Source organism: Phyllobates terribilis, unplaced genomic scaffold (assembly GCF_046119375.1).
Source record: "Phyllobates terribilis strain yellow unplaced genomic scaffold, ASM4611937v1 Scaffold_11__3_contigs__length_659146591, whole genome shotgun sequence".
Classification (NCBI taxonomy): Eukaryota; Metazoa; Chordata; class Amphibia; order Anura; family Dendrobatidae; genus Phyllobates; species Phyllobates terribilis.
In genome coordinates, this window is record NW_027362771.1 from 297,188,725 (window position 1) to 297,207,566 (window position 18,842).

Sequence of the window (18,842 nt, forward strand, 5' to 3'; positions counted from 1 at the left end):
TCTAAGTCTTGTATGCCTTCTCCTCTTTTCAGAATGTTATAAATCTGAATTTCTAACTAATTCCATAATTCATTATTTTCATACTTTAATGCATTTTTGTGCTATACAACTGGTTTAAAAATTGTCTTCATTGAAACCTGTTATTTGTCTTTATAACAATGTTTTATTTTTCTTAAATTTTATATTCTATAAAACTTGAAAATTCTTCAATAAAAATGTACAATTTAAAAAAAAAAAACATGTTTTGTTTGATTTGCTGTTTAATGGGACTTTGGTGAATTAACCACCTTTGTGTTTTTCTCATCTCTTACCTAAAAGAGGAAAGTTTGTTGTAACAGTTTTCAAAAACACACATTACATATACATGATAAATATTTATCTTAAAATTTCTTAGCCCAGAGCATTTTTTTTGAGAAGTACAATAAAATGGATCTAACATTGTTGTTCAAAACAACCAGTATACAGCAGGTGTGGAATTTTACACCACTCCGCTGGTCAACTTGTCTCTTTTTAGTTTGTAATAGTACATATCTTAGATATTTAAAAAATAAAAACCCTTTTGGCAGTTTTGCCAAATCATCCTGGGATTTATTGAGCCTTGTGTTATCGAGGACAATGACACCTATTCTCTGAGGGGTTCACTGTGCGATAAATACAGTGGCATGAGATACGGTACATAAACCGTAACAAATAAAATCCTAATACTAGACTCCAAACATTAGATGGCTTCTAAAAAAAAAAAATATACACTATACACAAGTTATAAAATGCCAATTATTAGAATAAATATACTTTTCTATCTGGGCACTGTGTGCTCTATTAAGAATTAGTAAACCAGCCATCTTTCTCACAAATCCAGACATTCCCCAGTGATTTGGTAGCTACTCCGTACTCCAGCTGACATCCCTCCCAGGTTTACAGCTGGGAGAGGCTGGCTACATCTGCTTTGTAAGGTGTGCCTGGACAGGCTCAGGCAGCTTAGATAAAAAAAGCAACCTCTAAAATTGCAGCAAATGTAAAAGGTTAGGGCTAAAAAGTAAGAAGAAGATTCAATTGACGAATTACTGGATGCTGTCATTAGTAAACCTGCAACAACTAAGAGGATGAATTAATGGGGATGTGTCATGAAGAAAACCCCTGTCCATATGCCCAATTAGAAAAAAAATGAGCATAGGAGAGGTAAGGACCCCCCTCTCTGATTCAGAACAGTGTCTCTCTGCACACGCAGTTCCCAATCTGACGGATGACTTGCAAAAGTACACTACCAGCAGCTTCCCTGGGCACTATCAGATGTTTGCTGTGAGTGCCAACGACGAGACCTAGGACAATCATATCCGGCTTGCAATTCACTGGGGTGTTTTCAAGTACGACAACCATTTCGCACACATATACACATATATATATATATATATATATATATATATATATACACACACACAGTACAGACCAAAAGTTGGGACACACCTTCTCATTTAAAGATTTTTCTGTATTTTCTTGACTATGAAAATTGTACATTCACACTGAAGGCATCAAAACTATGAATTAACACATGTGGAATTATATACTTAACAAAAAAAGTGTGAAACAACTGAAAATATGTCTTATATTCTAGGTTCTTCAAAGTAGCCACCTTTTGCTTTGATGACTGATTTGCACACTCTTGGCATTCTCTTGATGAGCTTCAAGAGGTAGTCACCGGAAATGGTTTTCACTTCACAGGTGTGCCCTGTCAGGTTTAATAAGTGGGATTTCTTGCCTTATAAATGGGGTTGGGACCATCCGTTGTGTTGTGCAGAAGTCTGGTTGATATACAGCTGATAATCCTACTGAATAAACTGTTCAAATTTGTATTATGGCAAGAAAAAAGGAGCCAAGTAAAGAAAAACGAGTGGCCATCATTACTTTAAGAAATGAAGGTCAGTCAGTTCGAAAAATTGGCCAAACTTTGAATGTGTCCCCAAGTGCACTTGCTAAAACCATAAAGCGCTACAAAGAAACTGGCTCACATGAGGACCGCCCCAGGAAAGGAAGACCAAGAGTCACCTCAGCTTCTGAGGATAAGTTTATCCGAGTCACCAGCCTCAGAAATCGCAGGTTAACAGCAGCTCAGATTAGAGACCAGGTCAATGCCACACAGAGTTCTAGCAGCAGACACATCTCTTCAGCAAATGTTAAGAAGACACTGTGCAGCAGGCCTTCATGGTAAAATAGCTGCTAGGAAACTACTGCTAAGGACAGGCAACAAGCAGAAGAGACTTGTTTGAGCTAAAGAACACAAGGAATGGACATTAGACCAGTGGAAATCTGTGCTTTGGTCTGATGAGTCCAAATTTGAGATCTTTGGTTCCAACCACCATGTCTTTTGCGACGGAGAAAATGTGAACGGATGGACTCTACATGCCTGGTTCCCACCGTGAAGCATGGAGGAGGAGGTGTGATGGTGTGGGGGTGCTTTGCTGGTGACACTGTTGGGGATTTATTCAAAATTGAAGGCATACTGAACCAGCATGGCTACCACAGCATCTTGCAGCGGCATGCTATTCCATCCGGTTTGCGTTTAGTTGGACCATCATTTATTTTTCAACAGAACAATGACCCCAAACACATCTCCAGGCTGTGTAAGGGCTATTTGACCAAGAAGGAGAGTGATGGGGTGCTACACCAGATGACCTGGCCTCCACAGTCAGCAGACCTGAACCCAATCGAGATGGTTTGGGGTGAGCTGGACCGCAGAGTGAAGGCAAAAGGGCCAACAAGTGCTAAGCATCTCTGGGAACTCCTTCAAGATTGTTGGAAGACCATTTCCGGTGACTACCTCTTGAAGCTCATCAAGAGAAAGCCAAGAGTGTGCAAAGCAGTCATTAAAGCAAAAGGTGGCTACTTTGAAGAACCTAGAATATAAGACATATTTTCAGTTGTTTCACACTTTTTTGTTAAGTATATAATTCCACATGTGTTAATTCATAGTTTTGATGCCTTCAGTGTGAATGTACAATTTTCATAGTCAAGAAAATACAAAAAAAATCTTTAAATGAGAAGGTGTGTCCAAACTTTTGGTCTGTACTGATATATATATATACACACACACATACATATACGACACTTTCCCGATTGATAATACCTTGTGATTAGGTTATGTTCATGTGTGAACAATACATTTTATTAGTATTCTTAAAAAAAAACACCATTACCGTATAACATGGACATACGAATATTACATTTGAGAAAAGGTCATCTGTTTCATTATAAGTATATATAAGGAGTCCTTCCTCTATGAAATAACCAATATAGTTTCATACATAGGGAATTGCAGGACATTTGTCTGTTTTTATTCATATATAACTATATTAATTATTTCACAAAGGAAGGATAGAGAGATAGATATATATATATATATATATATACACATATACACATACATACACAGTGCTGGCCAAAAGTATTGGCACCCCTGCAATTCTGCCAGATAATACTCAGTTTCTTCCTGAAATGATTGCAATCACAAATTCTTTGGTATTATTATCTTCATTTAATTTGCTTGCAAGGAAAAAACACAAAAGAGAATGAAGCAAAAATCAAATCATTGATCATTTCACACAAAACTCCAAAAAAGGGCCGGACAAAAGTATTGGCACCCTCAGTCTAATACTTGGTTGCACAATCTTTAGCCACAATAACTGCGAACAACCGCTTCCGGTAACCATCAATGAGTTTCTTACAATGCTCTGCTGGAATTGTAGACCATTCTTCTTTGGCAAACTGCTCCAGGTCCCTGATATTTGAAGGGTGCCTTCTCCAAACTGCCATTTTGAGATCTCTCCACAGGTGTTCTATGGGATTCAGGTCTGGACTCATTGCTGGCCACCTTAGAAGTCTCCAGTGCTTTCTCTAAAACCATTTTATAGTGCTTTTGGAAGTGTGTTTTGGGTCATTGTCCTGCTGGAAGACCCATGACCTCTGAGGGAGACCCAGCTTTCTCACACTGGGCCCTACATTATGCTGCAAAATTTGTTGGTAGTCTTCAGACTTCATAATGCCATGCACACGGTCAAGCAGTCCAGTGCCAGAGGCAGCAAAGCAATCCCAAAACATCAGGGAACCTCCGCCATGTTTGACTGTAGGGACAGTGTTCTTTTCTTTGAATGCCTCTTTTTTTTCCTGTACACTCCATGTTGATGCTTTTTTCCCAAAAAGCTCTACTTTTGTCTCATCTGACCAGAGAACATTCTTCCAAAACGTTTTAGGCTTTCTCAGGTAAGTTTTGGCAAACTCCAGCCTGGCTTTTTTATGTCTCGGGGTAAGAAGTGGGGTCTTCCTGGGTATCCTACCATACAGTCCCTTTTCATTCAGACGCCGACAGATAGTATGGGTTGACACTGTTGTACCCTCGGACTGTCGGGCAGCTTGAACTTGTTTGGATGCTAGTCGAGGTTCTTTATCCACCATCCGCACAATCTTGCGTTGAAATCTCTCGTCAATTTTTCTTTTCTGTCCACATCTAGGGAGGTTAGCCACAGTGCCATGGGCTTTAAACTTCAAGGACACAGGACAGAGGTTGAGTCAACTTTAATCCATGTTAACTGGCTGCAAGTGTGATTTAGTTACTGCCAACACCTGTTAGGTGCCACAGGTAAGTTACAGGTGCTGTTAATTACACGAATTAGAGAAGCATCACATGATTTTTCAAAGGGTGCCAATACTTTTGTCCACCCCCTTTTTTAGGTTTGGTGTGGAATTATATCCAATTTGGCTTTAGGATAATTCTTTTTGTGTTTTTTTCATTGAAGACAAATTAAATGAAGAGAATAATACCAAAGAATTTGTGATTGCAATCATTTTCAAGAAGAAACTGAGTATTATCTGACAGAATTGCAGGGGTGCCAATACTTTTGGCCAGCACTGTATATAATGAAACGGATGTCCTTTTCTGAAATTTAATATTTGAATGTCCATATTACATGGTAATGGAGTTTTTTAAAAATACTAATATAACCCCTCTAAAAACAATAAATTGTATGTTCACACATACTTGGTCCTCTCTAATGGATAAGCTACTTTTCAAAAATTAGGTTATGTTCATCCAGTTTTATCCACTTGTCAGTGACCCTGTCGCAGCTTACATTTGAAGACCTGAAAAACGGGATTTGGATGTTTGCGCCAAAGGGGCCATTGACATTAATTATAGAGATGGAGTCAGTTTGTGCTCAGTCGGACATCATTTTTGGCAGTATCTGCATATTTGCAGCTGCCACCAAAAACTAGTCAACTGCGTCTTGGAGCTTGACTCAAGTTTGTGTTTATGGGCAGAAAATGATGTCCGACCGAGCACATAGTGACTCTGTCTGCATCGTTAATGTCCCGTTTTTCAGGGTTTCGGACGTAATCCTTCACAGAACCACTGACGAGTGAATAAAACACCGTGTGAACGTAGATTTAAAGTGAATGTGTCACTAGATTTTTGCTACCTCATCTGAGAGCAGAATAATGTAGGGGCAGAGACCTTGATTCCAGTGATGCATCACTTAGTTTACTGAGTGCAGTTGTGAGACAAACCATTTTCTCTGATGCAGATGGAGCTGACCCTGCCCACACTCCTGATTAGCAGCTCTCTGTTTACAATGTATATTGACAGGGAGTGGCTAATCAGTGGTGGGGGCTGAGTTACACCAGGAGGCATGTGGGCACCTAGACTGGTAGTAATAAAACGCTCATTGTGTTGAAACAACAGCACACAGCCTAATAAGGGTCACATTGGTGAAATCAGTATGAGCCCTTACCTCATGCTGCCCTCAGATTAAAAACAGTAGTAAGCTCATTGGTATCCTTAATTATATAACATATATGAAACTCCAAACATTAGACTAAACACGACCAGGGTCGGAAAAAACCCAACATGACCATAGTTTTAAATTTTAAATATCTTTATTGGAACAACCTTAGTAGCTATAAAATATATGAAAACACAACACTATGATGCTACCAAACGGGGAAAGCAATCCAGACAATCATCAGCGTTAAGTGTGTATTATAGTGGTGATTTCCTACTCTTCCATAAAGTGTCTAGTGCACATAGTTTAAGACATTAATGCCCCAAATAACAATCTCATAACCTCAAAAGTAGTATCATCAAGGTAGGGCATAAAAACTGTATACTTACTCTAGCGCTTGGTCTGGTGTGTATCCCCGCACCCCTACGCGCGTTTCACCCTCGCTTCTTCGGGGGGGCGTAGAAGCGAGGGTGAAACGCGCGTAGGGGCGCGGGGATACACACCAGACCAAGCGCTAGAGTAAGTATACAGTTTTTATGCCCTACCTTGATGATACTACTTTTGAGGTTATGAGATTGTTATTTGGGGCATTAATGTCTTAAACTATGTGCACTAGACACTTTATGGAAGAGTAGGAAATCACCACTATAATACACACTTAACGCTGATGATTGTCTGGATTGCTTTCCCCGTTTGGTAGCATCATAGTGTTGTGTTTTCATATATTTTATAGCAACTAAGGTTGTTCCAATAAAGATATTTAAAATTTAAAACTATGGTTATGTTGTTTTTTTTCGGCCTCAGATAAAAAAGCAAAAACCTGCTGACAGATTCCCTTTAAAGGCAGTGAACACCATTAAGGTATTATATAATTATATGAACGTATTTATGGCTAAAAAGTATTTTTGCAATAGCTTCTAGTGTCAGTGTGTCACAGCACATAGCTGCAGAATAAGCCAATCACGAAGATACCAGAGAGACAGCAGATTGTAACCCCGATCTCTCTTCTCTTGAACCATCTTCTAAGCTGATTTATGGCCAGATCAAAGCTGATCAGATCATAAATTGACTGTCAGAAGAGAGATAATGGTTGTAAACTAGAACCATCAGATCTCACTGACTGAGGTGACTCAACTCATTCTGCTATGTACTGTGATAAATAGAGGATGTAGAAGTCACGGGGTCACATTTTTTATGAAACCCAACTAGAAAAAGCATTTTAGCCAAAAAAAAAATGTATTTAACAGGACAAAAACAAAGGGCCCAAATCATTAAGACTGGTGTTTTGTGCGCCAGTCTTGATGAAGTGTGCGCTACAGTAAGATGCGCCAAATCCATGAAGAGGTGCGCGCAGTTTATTGAATTTCTCGCATCTTTCAACTGCCATGAACCAACAGAAATGTGATCTGTTCGGGCTGGTGTAAATAAATTATTAATGTGTTGGGCAGGCTTGGTCACGCCCCATCTAAGCTCCACCCACTTTCCAAAAAGTTGGCAAAGCTTGCTGGGAATTGCATAAAAATGCCAATCCAGCATTTCAAGAAAAAAAAAAAAAAACTGCTTAATGAATCCAGAGCCTAAATGTCTGGCTCAAAATCATTCCATGAGAAAGAGTTGCCCTCGGAAGTGAAAATACAATTATTTTCTGCCTCCAATCTTCACATCCGGCCAAACCAAATGCTACTTCAACAAGGGCGGAGGGGTCAGCATCCGCGTTATACAGGCTGGACGGGGCATTGCACGGATGGCGGACCCCGACAAGAAGGTCCAACCTCTATGGGGACAGCCACTTTATAATCCCACAGGAATCCTCTCCTTTACTCACTTTATATAATTCATTGGCTGTATTAGTAAAGCAGGTTCTCCTGTAGTGGCTGTCCACACCAGTGACATCACTCCTGCACTGTGCAGACTATGCGACTTTTTACTGTCCTTTGCGTCTTTTCTGAATTGCTCAACAGCCGCCAGGTAACTAGTCACACTTGTTTTGGGCAGACTGCCAAGAAAAGAGGGCTGCAAAGGGGAAGCCGACCACAAGTCCTCAGCAGCATCGCACAACGACGAGGCTGGATGTGCGCCGTGTGCCCGCACCAGTACATCGCCATGGCCACCACCGGGCCCGCACTGACAGCGCCCGGTACCGAGTGTAGGAAAGTCAGTGGGGAGAAAAGCAGCAAAGTCAGCGCCAGCAACGGCCGCCGCCGTCACCGACTAACTGACACGGACACGTATACAGAGGTGGCACACGGGCCAGCGCTTACCCTCCGGCCACTTCTGCCAGCTTCTGTACACAACAGCCTCCAGCAGGCAGAAAATGTCTGACGCTAACCAAGCACACCGTCCTCCGAGGGGGCACTGACTCCAGGAAGTGATTCCTGCGCTAAGAAAAAAAAAGAAGAGAAAGTGAAAGCTCACCCGGAAGTAGAAGGCTCTGCCTGCACTGGCGTACTTCCTGTCTGCTGCCTGTGCAGGAGAGACTTTCCTGTGAGCTCCTGTGCGCAGCTCCGGCGTGCACAGCTCAGTGCCGAGGATGGAGAGGACAGCAGCTGCTCATACACCCTCCATTCTACAGAGCAGGCTGGAGGGGACCTGTGCTCAGAATTATTAGATTATGTATTAAATGAGGCACAGGAAGAAAGAGTACTCTATATTATATACTCACAAAAAGTTAGGGATATTTGGCATTTAGGCAACACTTAGGCTGCGTGCCCACAATGCGGAATTAATGCGTTTTCACGGCTAAACGCATGTTAAGTTGTCTGCCATGTTCCCCAATGATAATCCGCATGTGCTGTGCACATGCTGCAGAAATTTCCGCTGCGGATTATCATTGCGGAGAAATCCGCAGCACGTCCATTAATTTTGCGGAATCGCCGCCATTGACTTGCATTGAACCGCATAACATCCTCATGCATACAAGTATGCATGCGAATGATATGCGATTTAATGCGCTGATGGTACCCGGGTCTGGAGAACAGACTCTCCTCCAGACCCGGGTACCATAGTACCTGTAGTTAAAAAAGAAAATAAAAAAAAACATTATACTCCCCTTCCGATGGCCCCCTGTCTCCTCAGCGATGCGTCCTGGCTCCCTGGCGGTTCGCGATGGTGTAAAAGGATCATCCATGACGTCATTTAGTCATGTGCTGGTCACGCGACCGCTGACCTGTCACATGACTAAATGACGTCACAGCAGGTCCTTTTACACCATCACGAGCCGCCGGGGAGCCAACACACATCGCTGAGGAGACCTGGGGCTATCGGAAGGGGAGTATAATGTTTTTTTTAGTTTTAACATTTTAATTCCTTTTTTTTTTTTTTACTATAGATGCAGCATTTAAAGCAGCAGATGGTCACACAATATAAATCCATACCGGTTGCATGGATTTATATTGTGTGACCAAGTTGTCAAGAACTTTTCCAAGTGATGCCCAAAATTGCTTGGAAAAGCGCTTGACAGGACGCATGCGTAAATGCATGTTAAAAACGCTTGACAAACACTTCTACTTGGCAGAAAAAAACGCATGTAAAATCCGAATGCGTTTTTTTCTGCCAGGAAGATGCAGAAACGCTCAGGAAAAATCGGCAGCATTTCTGCATCATGGACACACAGCCTTATGGAAATTGTAAAAAGTTCACCCTATTGTGATATTTTATCATAAAAGTAGGGCATTTAATTAGAAGCATGCAATGGTGATTTCCTCATCTCAAACAAGTTATTGAAACAAAAGCCAACAGTGGTGGGTATACTACCCTCACAAAAATGTCAATGTCTCAATAACTTGTCATGTGGCCTTGAGTATCAATTAGGCTATGCTCACACACGTTGGGTTTTGCAGCATATACTGCTGCAGATTTCTATGCAAATTTTCAGCTGCGTTTTGCAGTACCAGCAAAAGTCTATGAAAAAACAGAATTCTACACAACGTGTGTGAACATAGCCTTACAGCTTGATGACGACGTCTCATGCTGTTCACAAGTCCAGTTATTGTTTGCTGAGGCATGGCATCCTACTGTTCTTGAAGGGTGACCCTCAGGTTATAGAGGTTCTGGGTTACAGAGTTACGAGCCTCTGTTTGGCAACTCAGCTGATCCCATAGGTTTTCTATGGGATTTTAGTCTGGAGAAAGTGCAGGCAGCTCCATTTCAGGCACCCCTGTCTCCAGCAGCCATTCCTTAATGATTCAACGTCGATGAGCTGGAGCATTGTCATCCATGAAGATGAAATTAGGCCTGTGTTGTTCGTGCAGAGGCACAATGACTGGATTAATGATGTTATTCAAGTATTAGGAGCTTGTCACTAATGTGTAGGGCAGTTCTGTATTGACTAGACACACCTGCCCACACTGTAACACCACCAAAGGCTCGTCTAGTGACAACAGCAGCCATCATTGGCGGCCATCAATTCTGCTCAGCATGAATCAACATTCAACAGTGAACAACACTGGGGCCCATCGATCCCTCTTTCAGCGTACAGTAAGATGCTCCCTGGCCCATGAAAGACGACGCCTGTGCCTAGTGGGGTGGTCAGGTACATTTGCAGGTTGTCTAGCATGCAGACCACACTGATGTAAACGGTTTCGAATGGTCTGACATGACACCTGGGTGCCTCTCACCTCCCTTAAATGTGCCTGGTGTTGTGTGGCATTCATCATCCGGGTTCCAAGGGCATTGCACACAATGAAGCGGTCAACAGTGTGGGATGTGGCCAAAGGACGTCCACTTATCTGCCTTTCTGTGACTCTTCCAGAATCTCTACATCTCTTTTGCAACCTGCTGCTGACACTCTGTAACACTCTAAGCTCAGTGGCCACTTGCGCCTAAGAACATCGTGCTTGAAGCCTCGCAATGGCGAGGTACTGTTAATCAATGATTACAGTAGGTGTTGTCTTGGTATCATGATGTCAAAATGAGAACAGCATGATGAGGAGGACTGTTTAATACCAAGTCTAAATGAACCCCGAAATTTATTGGCCGATTTATGGATCAAACACCTTTTGTGAATTTTGTCATTAAGCTCCTTGTTAGAGAACAGCAAGTTGTCCAAAAAGCACTGAAACATTGAACAGTTGGACATGTGTATTCAAAAGTTTAGAGAAAGTCACATTAACTTCACCTGAAAAGGTTAGAGTGCATTTTAGGGTCATCCTGAAATTTTGCCCGAAAGCCAAACATCCCTGCCTTTTTGTGAGTAGTTTATATACCGTACTTTTCGGACCATAAGACGCACCCCCCCACATTTGGGAGAAAAATGGGGGGTGCGTCTTATGGTCCGAATACAGGCTTACCGGGGAGTTGCGGTGGTGGTGGAGCGTTATCGCAATGAAGCAGGGTCCCTCCGTCTGGAAGCCGGAGGCTGCAGAAGCTGCGGGCCTAGTATCGGCGGTCAGGCAGAGCTTTCCCGGCGGCCGCATGCACAGACTGGGATCTTGACCCAGCCAAAATCTCAACTGCGCAAGCGCTGCCTCCGGAGGCCATCTTCTTGAAGCCATGGGCCTCAGGGAAATGGCCGCCGAGATCCCATACTGCTCATGCACCGGCTTGGGCGGCCATTTTCCTGTAGACCATGGCTTCTGGAAAATGGCTGCCGGAAAAGCAGTGCACTGTACTCTGCTTCACCGTCAACACAAAACATCCTTAGAAAGCTCTTTGGTCTTTCCCATGTTGTAGAGTCTGACTGATTAACTGAGTCTGTGGACAGGAGTCTTTTATACAGGTGACTATGTAGGAGCCAGAACTCATAATGGTTTGTAGGGGATCGAATACTTATTTCTCACTGCAAAATGCAAATAAATTTTATTAGGGATATTCTATCTCTCAGTGTTAAAATTAACCTACCTTTAAAATTATAGACTGTTCATGTCTTTGTCAGTGGGCAAACTTACAAAAATAGCAAGGGATCAAATAATTATTTCCTTCACTGTGAATATAATACTGTACAGACCAAAAGTTTGGGCACACCTTCTTATTCACACTGAAGGCATCAAAACTATGAATTAACACATGTGGAATTATATACTTAACAAAAAAGTGTGAAACAACTGAAAATATGTCTTATATTCTAGGTTCTTCAAAGTAGCCACCTTTTGCTTTAATGACTGCTTTGCACACTCTTGGCTTTCTCTTGATGAGCTTCAAGAGGTAGTCACCAGAAATGGTCTTCACTTCACAGGTGTACCCTGTCAGGTTTAATAAGTAGGATTTCTTGCCTTATAAATGGGGTTGGGACCATCAGTTGTGTTGTACAGAAGTCAGGTGGATACACAGCTGATAGTCCTACTGAATAGACTGTTAGAATTTGTATTATGGTAAGAAAAAAGCAGCTAAGTAAAGAAAAATGAGTGGCCATCATTACTTTAAGAAATTAAGATCAGTCAGTAAGAAAAATTGGGAAAACTTTGAAAGTGTCCCCAAGTGCATTTTCAAAAACCATCAAGCGCTACAAAGAAACTTGCTCACATGAGGACCGCCCCAGGAAAGAAAGACCAAGAGTCACCTCTGCTTCTGAGGATAAGTTTATCTGAGTCACCAGCCTCAGAAATCGCAGGTTAACAGCAGCTCAGATTAGAGACCAGGTCAATGCTACACAGAGTTCTAGCAGCAGACACATCTCTTCAAAAACTGTTAAGAGGAGACTTTGTGCAGCAGGCCTTCATGGTAAAATAGTTGCTAGTGAACCACTGCTAAGGACAGGCAACAAGCAGAAGAGACTTGCTTGGGCTACAGAACACAAAGAATGGACATTAGACCACTGGAAATCTGTGCTTTGGTCTGATGAGTAGTGTTGATCGAGCACTAAAATGCTTGGGTGCTCGAAGCTCGGGCCGAGCTCACCGTGATACTCGGGTGCTCGACCCGAGCAACAAGCCCAATTTTAGTCTATGGGAGACCCGAGCATTTTTGCGGCGGCAACCCCGGCAGTCTGTAAAAAGCCTAAAAAGTGCCCAAAACGATAGTGACAGTGCTCAAATGACATGGGGACAGCATGGGGATCGCCCCAGGAAGCATCTCGGACCCCCAGGTCACTGCTGTCAACAACGTGGTCAGAGGTATTAAGCCACTTTTACGGGCTCACAATAAAACGTTCAAAAACGAAACTGAAACTGCTTTCTTGTGAAATATGTTAAGGAACATCCTTTCCAGCGTAAAGACTTGTGTATAAGGTAAAATAAAATAACCAAAAACAAAAATACTCCTCCACACTTTGGGCTATGTTCACAAGTAGCATTTTTTTATGCGTTTTTACTTTTATATTGCTTTCAACCGTGACAAATGTATTCACTGGGAAATGTCATTTTAACATTTTACAACCTTATCTGGCCATGTGCTGTGTGAAAAGTGCTGAAAAGACATGGGAACAGCATGGGGAAGACCCCTGGAAGCATCTCTGACACCCAGGTCACTGCATAAAAGTGTGCCCATCAGAAGTGATCCTTGCCGCATCAGAAGATGCAGACTTGCAACTATCCCCATGCAAGTCCTTGTCCCAGGGCAGTGTTCAATTGTACCTCCGCCATTTCTTGCAATGCAAGCGCAAGTATGCAGCCTGCCACCCACCCACCCCCAGGCTGCAATACCATACTGCTTGCTTGCGCTTCAAATTGGGCCTTTTAGGCATGTGGAGGCGGAATCCGGCCACCACGTCATGGCTGCAGCGGCGGCCTGGTATCCATACTGTCCCCAGCCGCCCGGCGGCCGGGTTTCCACACTTGGTCCCCAGCCCTGGCGGTCGGGTGTCCATACTCGGTCCCCAGGCGCCCTGCGGCCGGGTGCCCACACACGGTCCCCAGCCGCCTGGGGGCGGCCGGGTGTCCATAAAAGGTCCCCAGTCGCCCCTATTTGTCCCGATTCGCCTTATACACAAGCACGCATACCAAAACATTACCTGTGCCCTCCCCAGTGCATTTAGTGGGAAGGACAGCCTAACTACAAACACGTGGACAAGTGAATGTGGCCAGGGATATTCCATCTCACTGATGCCTTCACACTGGGTTAATATTGTGGAAGCTGGGACACAGTTGGACACTGGGATGCAACACGTACTCCAGACATAGAGGATTGCGGGTCCTGGGTCAATCAGGCTTCAACACAAAGTTCAGAAGGTAGACAGCAGCAGTCGTCGGCCTCCTACACAACGTGTAAATTATTCATGATCATGAGGCCATCCATCTCCATAGCTTTCTGTTCCTTGGAATGCAAGCGCATATATGTACTAGCGGCTAGGCCTGAGGTGGTCAGCGTTTTGGCACATATCCTACCTCCTCCGAGGATTGCTGGATGTTTTCCTGCTACTATCCCAGTTCTATGACTCCCGTTAAAACAAAGCTTCAGGTGATGAATGATGGATGAGGTGGTGGCAAAGTAGAAAGAGCAGGAGGAACAGGGACCATTCACATCAATATCAGGCCAGTCAACCACACATGTCTTGTAGGATATGTTTCTGTACCAAAAGGAGCGGTTCGGCTATACAGTTATAGGGCATACAGTGAGTGCAATGCCTACCAAAAATTTCGAGGCACTCAAATGCGCCTTGGAAGTGACATGGAGGTCAGAGGGCCTTAACTAAACCGTTTTTTCCATTTATACCATCTGGGTCTCCTGTACACTGTTGGCCTAAGCAGTGATTTGAAGGCTTTCCAAAAATTATGAGGAACTGCAATGCCCCTTGAAACAGACGTGGATTACAGCGTACTAAAAACCCTCTACCCATTATTGGGGAGTGGGTCTCCCTTAGTGTTCGTCTATGCATTGAAAAGCAAAAGCTGACTAAAATTAGGAGGAAATGCAATGCCCGTTGGAAGAGTCGTGGAGGTTAGAGGTAATTAAAAACAACATTTCAATGCCCCTTGGAAGAGACGTGGAGTTCAGAGTGGATTAACAAGACGGTTTTAATGCCCCTTGGAAGAGACGTGGAGTTCAGAGTGGATTAACAAGACGGTTTTAATGCCCCTTGGAAGAGACGTGGAGGTCACAGTAGCTTAACAAGACGGTTTTAATGCCCCTTGGAAGAGACGTGGAGTTCAGAGTGGTTTAACAAGACGGTTTTAAAGCCCCTTGGAAGAGTGGTGGAGGTCGCAGTGGAATAAAAAGACAATATCAATGCCCCTTGGAAGAGTGGTGGAGGTCCCAGTGGAATAAAAAGACAATATCAATGCCCCTTGGAAGAGTGGTGGATGTCCCAGTGGAATAAAAAGACAATATCTATGACCCTAGGAAGAGACGTGGAGGTCACAGTAACTTAACAAGACGATTTTAATGCGCCTTACAAGAGCCATGCAGTACAGCATATTAAAAACATTATTCCCATTATTGGGGAGTGGGTCTCCCATAGTCTTTGCCTATGCCTTCCGAGCAAAAGCTGCCAAAAATTAGGATGGAGGAACTTGCAATGCCCCTTACAAGAGCCATGCAGTACAGCATATTAAAAACATTATTCCCATTATTGGGGAGTGGGTCTCCCATAGTCTTTGCCTATGCCTTCCAATCAAAAGCTGCCAAAAATTAGGACGGAGGAACTTGCAATGCCCCTTACAAGAGCCATGCAGTACAGCATATTAAAAACATTATTCCCATTATTGGGGAGTGGGTCTCCCATAGTCTTTGCCTATGCCTTCCAAGCAAAAGCTGCCAAAAATTAGGACGGAGGAACTTGCAATGCTGGCAACACGGACCACGGTCACCCTGGTGGTATAGTGGTGGTGGAGGCTGAGGATAAGGAGAAGAGCAAAAAACAGCCGAAATGAGGAAGCGTATACCCATGTGTGGGTGTGAAGCGGTGCATGGGAATACACCTCCCGAAATAACACAGTGGATTTCACTTTATGTTACTCTGCTGTCATTTGGTGGTGATGAGAAGTCTGGCCCAATCCAGCCATTGTTCATTTTGATAAGGGTCAGCTTGTCAGCATTGTCAGTTGAGAGGCCAGTGCGCTTATCAGTTATAATTCTCCCAGCGGCACTAAAAACACGCTCCGATAACACGCTAGCGGCAGGGCAGGCCAGGACCTCCAAGGCGTACAGAGAGCGAGTTCATTCCAAGTGTCCAGCTTGGATACCCAATAATTAAAAGGCACAGAGGAATCACGGAGGACGCTGGTACGGTCGGCAAGGTACTCCCTCACCATCTTTTGAAACTTTCCACTCCTTGTGAGAGTACCCCGCGCCTCAGGGCCTGTAAGCTGGGCGGGTCTCAGAAAACTGTCCCAGAACGTTGACAGTGTTCCCCTGCCTCTGCTGGATTGGAGTTGCGTCTCTCTCGCCTGTACGCCTTGGTTGGGCAACGAACTGTGACCTCTGCCGCTAGCGTGTTCAGATGGGAATTTTTTTAACAGTTCAGCAGCAAGGGCCTTCTGGTACTGCCCCATTTTTGTAGACCTCTCCACCTCAGGAATAAGAGAGTGAAAGTTCTCCTTTTAGCGGGGGTCTAAAAGTGTCACCAACCAGTAATGACTGTCACCCAACATTTTGACAACGCGAGGGTCACGGTTAAGGCAGCGTAAGATAAAGTCAGCCATGCGTGCCAGACTGGTAATGGGCAAGACTTCCGTGTCCTCACCAAGATGACGACTGACCATGCTCTCCTCCTCCTCCCCCTGTCCTCAGGCCACCCACGCTAAACCGACGGTATGACAGTTGTACAGGTACTACCGTCTACAGCGCATGATACCAGCTCCTGTGCTTCCTCCTCCTCTCCCTCATTGTCCCCCAATGCACGTTGGGATGCGATGAGGCTGGGCTGTGTGTAATCGCTTCTTGATCCATCTCATCATACTCTGGCTGCAATGCCTCCTCTTTAATTCTCTGCAGAGAGCGTTGCAAAAGACAGACAAGTGGGATGCTGACTCTAATGATGGCGTCATCGCCACTCGCCTTCTTGGTGGCCTCCTCAAAGTTTGTCAGGATGGTGCATATGTCAGACATCCAGGTCCACTCCTGAGGTCTTATGTGTGGAGTCTTACCTGAATATCGACGGCCTTGTTGCAGCTGGTACTCCACAACTGCTCTCTTCTGCTCACAAATCCTTTGCAACATGTGGAGGGTAGAGTTCCAACGTGTGGGGACATCACACACCAGTCGGTGTGCCGGAAGCTGCAAAGGCTGCTGCAACACAGCAAGGGCGGTGCAAGCTGTAGCTGACTTCCAAAAATGAGCTGACAGACGGCGTACTTTGAAGAGCAGATCTGGTAACTCGGGGTACGATTTAAGAAACCGCTGAACCACGAGGTTAAGCACATGAGCCAGGCATGGTACGTGTGTGATCTCGCCTCACCTCAGAGCTGCCACCAGGTTACGGCCATTGTCACAGACGACCATGCCTGGATGTAGGTTCAGCGGTCTCAGCCACAGATCTGCCTGCTCTTTCACAGCAGTCCACAACTCACAAGCAGTGTGAGGTTTATCAGCTAAGCTTATGAGTTTCAGCACAGCCTGTTGCCGCTTGGCTGAGGCAGTACTGCAGTGCTTCCAGCTTGTAACTGATGTGGTGATATCTGAGATAAAGGCTGAACATGAGGAGGAGGAGGATGATGCGCAGGAGCTGTACACTGTGGGGGCAACTCTGACTGACATAGGGCCCGCAATCCTCGGGGAGGATGTGTTCCGTCCCAAGGTCCGACTGGGTCCCAGCTTCCACTATGTTTACCCAGTATGCCGTCAGGAAGATGTACCGTCCCTGGCCACAAGCACTTGTCCACGTGTCCGTTGTCAGGTGGACTCTCCCAGTAACTGCGTTGTTGAGGGCACGGCAGATGTTTTGGGACACGTGCTTGTGCAGTGCGGGGATGGCACACCAGGCAAAATAGTGTCGGCTGGGGACCGAGTACCGAGGGACGGCCACCGCCATAAGGTTGCGGAAGGATTCCGTCTCCACCAGCCTAAAAGGCAGCATTTCCAAAGCAAGCAGTTGTGAAATGTGCGAATTTAGGACTGTGGCCTGTGGGGCGCTGGCTGAGAATTTGCGCTTTCGTTCAAAGGTCTGGGATATGGACAATTGAACGCTGCGGTGGGACGTGGACGTTGATGCTGTTTCTTGAGAAACTGCCATAACAAGTAAAGACTGAGAGGAGGGGGCATCTTTGCATGCAGTATGGACAGGGGATTGTCTTGCACGCACAACAGGGGGTTCTCTTACACGCACAACAGAGGAAGAAGCAGTGGTGACACCCGCTGACACTGGTCGTGGACCCTGGGGTTCGCCCCACAAAGTTGGGTGTTTTGCTGATATGTGCCTGATCATGCTGGTAGTGGTCAGGCTGGTAGTTTTGTCACCCCTGCTGATGCTGGCCTGGCAGGTGGTACAAATGGCCTTTTTGGGGTTATCAGCAGAGTCTTTAAAAAAATTCCAGACTCTGGAAGACCTACTGGTTGTACTGGCAACGTCCCTCATGTTGGTGTTACGGGGAACAGTTGCCCGCCTTCTGTCTGCGGCCACCACACTGCTTCTTCCTGCCTGTTGGGGTACTCTGCCTCCCTCCCCCTGTGTGCTGCTGGCCTCGCTCTGCGTGTCCTCCTGTCACGTTGGGTCAGTTACTAGATCATCTACCACCTCCTCCTTTTCCACTTCCGCACCACGGTCCTCCTCACTTCGTGGCAATTGTGTCTCGTGATCGTCCACCTCTTGTGACAAATTGCCAGCATCGCCTTCCTGTGGCCGTGGCTGTTCAAATATTTGGCCATCGCTACATGGGATCTCCTCTTCCACCACTTCAAGCGGAGCAGGCGAGGGGCCAAAATATGGAAATGGACCAGTGAACAGCTCTTCAGAGTGTCCAACTGTGGGATCAGTTGCTGTCTGACGACACTCTGCATGGTGGGAGGAAGGAGCATCAGGGTGAGGAGTATGCGGTCGAGACTCACGGCTACTAACACTTGACCGTGTGGAAGACAGACCGGAGGTGGTGGTGCCCAGGTGACTGGAAGTATTATCTGCTATCCAATTAATAACCTGTTCACACTGATCAGTTCGCAATACTGGTGTTGTTGTCTGCTTCCATAGTAATTCGGTCAAGAACTGGGAGCGAGAACATTTTCACCTTGGCCACGGCCCCGTCCTCTACACGCACTATCACCAGAACG

The 18,842-nt window shown here is 44.9% G+C and overlaps 1 protein-coding gene across 3 annotated transcripts in view; it reads right to left on the reverse strand.

Annotated features, from left to right (window-relative positions):
• TASOR2 (transcription activation suppressor family member 2) overlaps window positions 1-8,175 on the reverse strand; it is a 126,108-nt gene extending 117,933 nt beyond the window's left edge. For all 3 annotated transcript variants that reach the window (XM_073652471.1, XM_073652472.1, XM_073652470.1), the window contains exon 1: window positions 8,030-8,175. The gene's annotated coding sequence lies outside the window, so the exon portion shown is untranslated. The remainder of the gene's footprint in view (window positions 1-8,029) is intronic.
• Window positions 8,176-18,842: the final 10,667 nt, after the last annotated feature.